Source organism: Arvicanthis niloticus, chromosome 8, assembly GCF_011762505.2.
Source record: "Arvicanthis niloticus isolate mArvNil1 chromosome 8, mArvNil1.pat.X, whole genome shotgun sequence".
Taxonomy (NCBI): Eukaryota; Metazoa; Chordata; class Mammalia; order Rodentia; family Muridae; genus Arvicanthis; species Arvicanthis niloticus.
In genome coordinates, this window is record NC_047665.1 from 12573979 (window position 1) to 12580612 (window position 6634).

Genomic DNA, 6634 nt, shown 5'->3' on the forward strand with positions numbered 1-6634 from the left:
GGCTTATGGGCAAGCCTTGGGTGAAAGTTGTCTTAAGTTAATTGATATAGAAAGACTCAGCCCACTGTGGGTGGCACTATTCCCTAGGCAGAGGTTCCTGAGCTGTGTAACAGTAGAGAAATTGAGCTGAGCACAAGCAAGCAAGCAAGCAAGCAAGCAAGCAAGCATTTCTCTCTGCTCCTGACTGTGAATTTTATGTGACCAACTTTTTTTGAAGTTTGAAGTTTCTGCTTTGACTTTCTTACCATGATGAACTACAATCTGGAATTGCGAGCTAAAAAAAAACCTCCTTTTCTCCATAAGTTTCTTTGTCAGGGTATTTTAATCGCAACAACAGATATGAAACTAGAACATTTATAAATGTCGTTATAGAAACAATACAGAGAGATCCATACAGAGGTACCTTTTACTCCGTATCTCCTAAGGATAATATCTTGTAGTCCTAAAACACATTGTTACAGCCAAGACTTTGTGGTCAGGAGACCCAAGATACAGATCATTTCCATCATCTAAGGGAACATCCCTTGGCATCTGTGCACACTCCCACGTTCCCTCCCACCTATTTTTAAGTTTTCCTTTCCATTTGCTGTATCCGAATACCAAACCCACACATGCTTGATTACTGTAGCTATTAACAAGCCTTAGAATTTGGCAAATGAATTCTTCCACTTTATCTTTCTTTTTCAAAATTCTAGAACTTTTGCTTTTCCATATACATTTTAAATTATCTTGACTAATGTTTGGCTAACTCTTCTGTAAACATCCTGCTTTTCCTTGTGTTACGTATTTATTTGAATGAGGTTACACAGGCATGCAGAGGTCAACTTGCAAGAGTCGGTTCTCTCTTCCCACCTTGGGGTCGCTGAGGAAGGACTGAACTCAATAGTTCATCTTGGTAGCCAACCCCTTACCCACTAAGCTATCTTACCAGCCCCATAGTTTTTAATTTTTGCATCATATCCTTCTCCTTGGTATTTAGAAACATAACTTTGAGTGCTGGTCGTATATTACTGAACTTATTGATTGATTATAGTTCGATGTTGGTTTTTTGAGCTTTTTGGGTTCTCCTGCATAGATAGCTAGGTCATTAAAGATGGGGACTTTTACTTCTTTCAAATCTATTTACCCCTCCTCACCCCAACACTGTATAGCTGTGTGCTGGACACTGAGAGTGAATTCCCTCACTTTGTTTCCTAGCTTAGGAAACAGCATCCAATCTTTCACTGTGAAGTATATGAGGGAGTAGAAGGAACTTGTAGACTCTCTTAGAGGGTTTGTTTATTTGTTTTGTTTTATTTGTTTTGTTTGTATCAAGGCCTCATTATGCATCCTGTCCTGGCCTCAAACCCACAATCCTCCTGTCCCAGCCTCCTGAGTGCTGGAATGTGGGACGGTCATGTGCCCCAAGACCAGCTGTAAATGTTCCTTTTCAAACTGATGAAAATAACTCTTATTCCATCTTTATGCCAGTTGTATCACTAGTAGAAGTAGGATATGATGAAATACCTTTTCTATATTGCTGATATACCGTATGGTTTTCATTTTTCAGTCTATTAGCATTGTGGTCCAAACAGTTATTGACCATTCCGACTGTATTATATCTCCGAAATAAATCATACCCTGTCACGTTGCCTAATTCTTTCTATATTTTCAGAATTCTGTTTGCAACTGTTTCTTTAAGCACACCTAGAGCTATGCTCATTGAAGGATATTGCTGGGTAGTTTTCTGTTTTCCATTGCCCCTGTGCAGTTTTACTATTAGGGTAAGGCATTTTATAAAATACACTGGTCACTCTTCCCTCCGTATCTGTTTACTGAATGGAATTATATATAATTGATATTAACTCTCATTTGAGACTCTAGTAAAATTATCCAGGAAACTATCAAGAACTGGAAGGTTTAAAAAAAAAAAGAACTAGAGGTTTGGGTTTTTGTTTTCAGCCATTGCATTTACTATTTTTATAATATTTGGTTAGTGATGGCATTGAACTTTACTTGGATTCAAAAAACAAACAAACAAACAAACAAACAAACAAGAAAACCATTGTCGTGCATGTAGATCTGCCCACAGCCTCCCCCTATCAGTCTTATGAGAAATTTGTCAAGTTGGACTGGAGAGATGGCTCAGCAGTTAAGAGTACTTGCTGCTCTTGCTGAGGACTGAAGATCAACTCCCAGCACCAGGTCTGGCTGCTCACAACCTGTAACTCCAGCTCCAAGGGATCCGGCGCCCTCTTCTGGCTTCCATGGGTAGCTGCACTCCTGTGCACATTTCCCAACATAGACACCTACATTAAAATAAATCTTAAAAAAAAAAAAAAGTCAGCTGACCTAGAAAGAGGTCTCAGTTCTTGGCCTTGCTGCTGCTCCTCATTCTCTCATGTCTCTAGTCTTTTATATTTGCTTCCTTCTGCTTAGTATGAATTTATTTGGTGACTCTTTTCTGTGTATATGAGGAATGAGACTTTTCCTTTTTCCTAATGGCTGCACGTAGCCCTGTAAATCTCCTCCTGACTGCATGCCTGTTTACTTGTGTTTCACCGATTTTCTTTCTGCTGTTTCTTCCACTTTGATGAAGTCTGGCCTAGGTCCAAATGAGTAACGCTTCTCCTGTAATCTCTCCGTTGCTGATTTTTTTGCTTTATTCCCACTGTGGGCAGGTAACCCACCCTGTAACAGTTCACTGTCTTAGAACTTACCATGATTTATTTTGCTACTTGGAATAGAATCTACTTTAGGGAACATTCTATGGGTGTTTGAGGAAGAAGAGAGTTCTCCATGATTGGGAGGACAGTTTTGTGTCACATTGAGATCCTGCTGATAGCAGTGGGGTCTGGTGATGCTTGTCCACATCTTTGATGACTTTTTATCCAGCTTTTATATTAATTGTTAAAGCTGCCAAGTGTCTGATGATGCCGTAGCTTTTCTGTTTCACCCTTTAGCTCTTTCTGAGTCTTCCCTGTCTTTAGTGAGTTCTTCTTCTTTTACTATTATCTCATTTCTCACATACATATTTAGGACTGGTGTCTTCATGATCATTGATTCTTTGGCTGTATAAGGCCTGCGACCTTGGTAGGTTTCTCTGAACTAAAGTCACCTTTCCATTGCGGCAGTGTCTATGTCCCCATTTAATTAACAGACACTAGGGGGTTTACCCTAAGACAAATATCAAGTCAAAGATAGAATTGGTGTTAAAGCCCAAATAAGGCAGTTTCTAAGTCAAAACCCAGTGCTCTTTGGTCATGAAAACTTAAGTGTCCTATTGCAGAAAATATTTAATCTCAGTCATGTGCTTCTATCATGCCTTTGATTATTCGATTCCCAGATAAAAGACATACACGACCTTTATATTGATAATAAGCCTTTATGAGCACTAATGTTGGGTAGTTATCTACCCTCTCTGCCATTAAAATCTATTTCCTATCGATAGCCCCAAGTTATTACTTACTCTGTTTCATCTGGGCTGCTCTTAACTCCAATTGGCCAGCCCTCAGGGCCATGTTTTCTTGACTCCTAACCCATGGTATTTTTCTCTTCTCTCCATCTCATGGTCCTCCTCTGACCCCAAACCTGGGAATTTTAAACCCTGCCCATGTCTCTTTTGCCCAGCTATTAGCTGTCGGCATCTTTATTCACCAATCAGGGATAACTTGGGGTACACAACATCACCTGAGTCTATGTGCTGTCTCTCTATTTAGCACAGCAAAAGACTGAACCCCAACAGCATCCCCCTTCCAGTCAGGCAAAGGGATGGCAAATTGGCCCAGCTAGTAAAGACAGTTGTTACTAAGCCTGAGCTCAATACGCGGGACACATTGTAGAAGGAGGAAACTGATTCCTTCAAGTTGTCCTCTGCACACAAGCTAACCATGTGCACACACCTAAACCACCCAACACATAAAATAAATAAGAATATAATAAAGAAAACTTTGTTCTTATTTCGCTTTTATTCATAATCATAAGTTTAACTCTGCAATCCAGCTAGACTTGGAGGGGAATGAGGAAAATATGGAACTCCAAGAACTTCACTGAGAGCAGAAATTACAGAGTATTGTGAGCTGATGGGGTAGGGTCGTAGGTGCTCTTCAGGCTCCTAAAGGAATGGGCTGGTGGGTGTGATCGCAAGTCAAAAGAATTAGAGTTTTTCCACAGTCAGAAATGGAGATCTTCTTGCTGGTCTAGCTGGTCTTGGACCCAAAAGGCTCCATGGCTTCCACAGTGCTCATCATGCCTTCTTTCACTTTCCCAGAAACCACATGTTCACCATCCTGCCACTCAATCTTGGCAATAAAGATTAAAAACAACAGCAACAGCAGCAACAACAACAACAATAACAAAAAACCCTGGAGACTGTTTGTGTTTGGTCCAGCATAGACAAGATGCCAGGACCTGTATGCTTCAGGATGAAGTTCTCATCCTCATAGAAGATACCAGTGCTATTATGGCATGTGATGTCACCACCCTGGCACATGAATCCTGGAAAAATTCTGTGAAAGGAGTAGCCCTTCTATCCAAATCCTTTCTCTCTTAAGCTCAGAGCATAGAAGTTTTTTGCTGCCATTTTAGAAACTTTGTCTGCAAACAGGTTGACGGAGATATAGCCCAAGGGCTTGGCCATGATATCAAAGAACATGGTGGGGTTGATCATGGCTTCAGCAAGCAAGAACAGGGGACAGTGGCATCTGCAAAGCCAAGAAAACTTCAGTCAGTCAAGAAAATGCATGCCCATACCCTGATTTCTGGATGTTGTTCTGAATGCTAAGCCAGAGTAATCAGATGTGAGAAGGAATCATACTGGCATGAGAAGAAGAGATGAATATCATGAGTTGACATGATGCTCTGCCAAGAGGCCCATGATGGCGCTCTGTCCCTAAATGTTCATATACAACAAGGGTAGTATTAGCAAGAAATGCACAACTGGTTATGAGAGGAACTTGGGCAAGCAGAAAACATGAGCTCTTTGTGCTTGGAAAAGGACTAAACACGGTTGTAAAATTAGTGGTAAATACAACTTAAAAACTCAGCTAGCGGGTCCTTCGTTGATAAGTGCTTCCTCTGCAAGCCCAAAAATCTGAGTTCAATCCCCTAGAACCCATGTAAAAATCCAAGCATAGTGGCACACACTTGCAATCCAAGTACTAGGAGGCTGAGGCAGGCTGCTCTCCGGTACTCAGTCAGCTTAGCTGAACTGTGAGTTCCATATTCAATGAGAGAATGTCTAAAAAATAAGGTGGAAAGTGACTGTGGAGGACACCCGACATCAACCTGTGGCCTTTGCATACATTCACAGGCGCTTGTGCATGCACCCATGTGTGCGTGTGAATGCTTGTATGTGTGTGTGTGTGTGTGTGTGTTGGCTGGTATAAACAATTCTGAAATTAGCCAAAGGAAAATAAGTATGTAGAACCTGTGGGAGAATTTTAAGGGTTAAAATTAGGGACTGTGAGTCTGACTGCCCCTGATAAAAGATGTACGATGCAGTGGGAAACTGTGCCGTGAGGAGGGTCTGGTGGAAACTGTGGAAGCTCTGCTCCTGCACAGTGCGGGAGTCCACCCGCCATGTAAAACCTACCAGTTTCAAAATAACAGATGCTTGTGAGCCGAAAGACAAATTGCTATTTGAAAAAAAAAATTCCAAAATGCCTGTTCCCTGTTATCCCAAAATAAGTTTCACACCAATGATAGTATCACATATCAACATTAAACCAAAATGGTGTTGCCCAAACCCAACAGGTAAATCGTATGTCTTGCCAAATTATGGAAGTCCTTTCTGAATATGGTATAAATTCCAGATGTCAATGGGAGAAAAATCTGACACATTAGACCTCACAGAAAAGTCTATCCAGTTTAAAAGGACATAGACAAACCCCGGGCCGCTGTAAAGTAAAACTTACAGGTGTTAAACTTGTCAAAGAGGGATTCCCTTTAGTACAAAAGGACTCACACAGTCAACAAGAAAAGAATGGATGACCAAGACCAAGCCTGGACTTCAGAGGCCTTGAATGAGTACTCCCCAGACAAGACAATAGTAAGGAAATATGCAGATGGAGCTCAACATCACTAATTAAAATGCAAATCAAAACAACCTCTGGATCCTGTGTACCTATCAGAAGTTTGTTGGAGAGACTGTGGATAACCAGGGAACTGTAGTTGGTAAGCCATCGGCAAGACAACCCCATTTCTTAGAATTTTATTCTACAGAAAGACAATATTGTGGTGGTTATTCCACACATTACACATGGTAATAAAATAAACATTCTTTTTTTTTTTTAAGATCTGCTCTAGATCTACACACATTTTCTCCACACACGAGACTTTTTTTGGCGGAATTTTTGAACAGGATTCGATGTGAGTTGCCTGAGTTTCCTCTGAACGGAGATGCTGCCTGTTTGAAGGGAATTCATTGTCTGCTTAGAAGCTTGATATTTCCAGGGGCAGTAGATCGTGGTGCTGAGTCCTGTTGCACAAATTCAGAAAACCGCCAGCCTTTCCTGGCTAGGCCTTGGCTCTTATTTCTGGGAAAAGAAACATCATCTCACAGTCGCTTCCTGGGGGACCGTGGGCAGGAAGGATGCCTTTGTGAAATGTGCTGTGCTTTCCTGCAGCAGCTGTGGGTCCCGGGGCCCTGGATGTG

General features: G+C 41.3%; 1 pseudogene; it reads right to left on the reverse strand.

The window, feature by feature from the left end:
• Nucleotides 1-4085: 4085 nt before the first annotated feature.
• Nucleotides 4086-4657, reverse strand: LOC117713767 (peptidyl-prolyl cis-trans isomerase A pseudogene; annotated as a pseudogene).
• Nucleotides 4658-6634: the final 1977 nt, after the last annotated feature.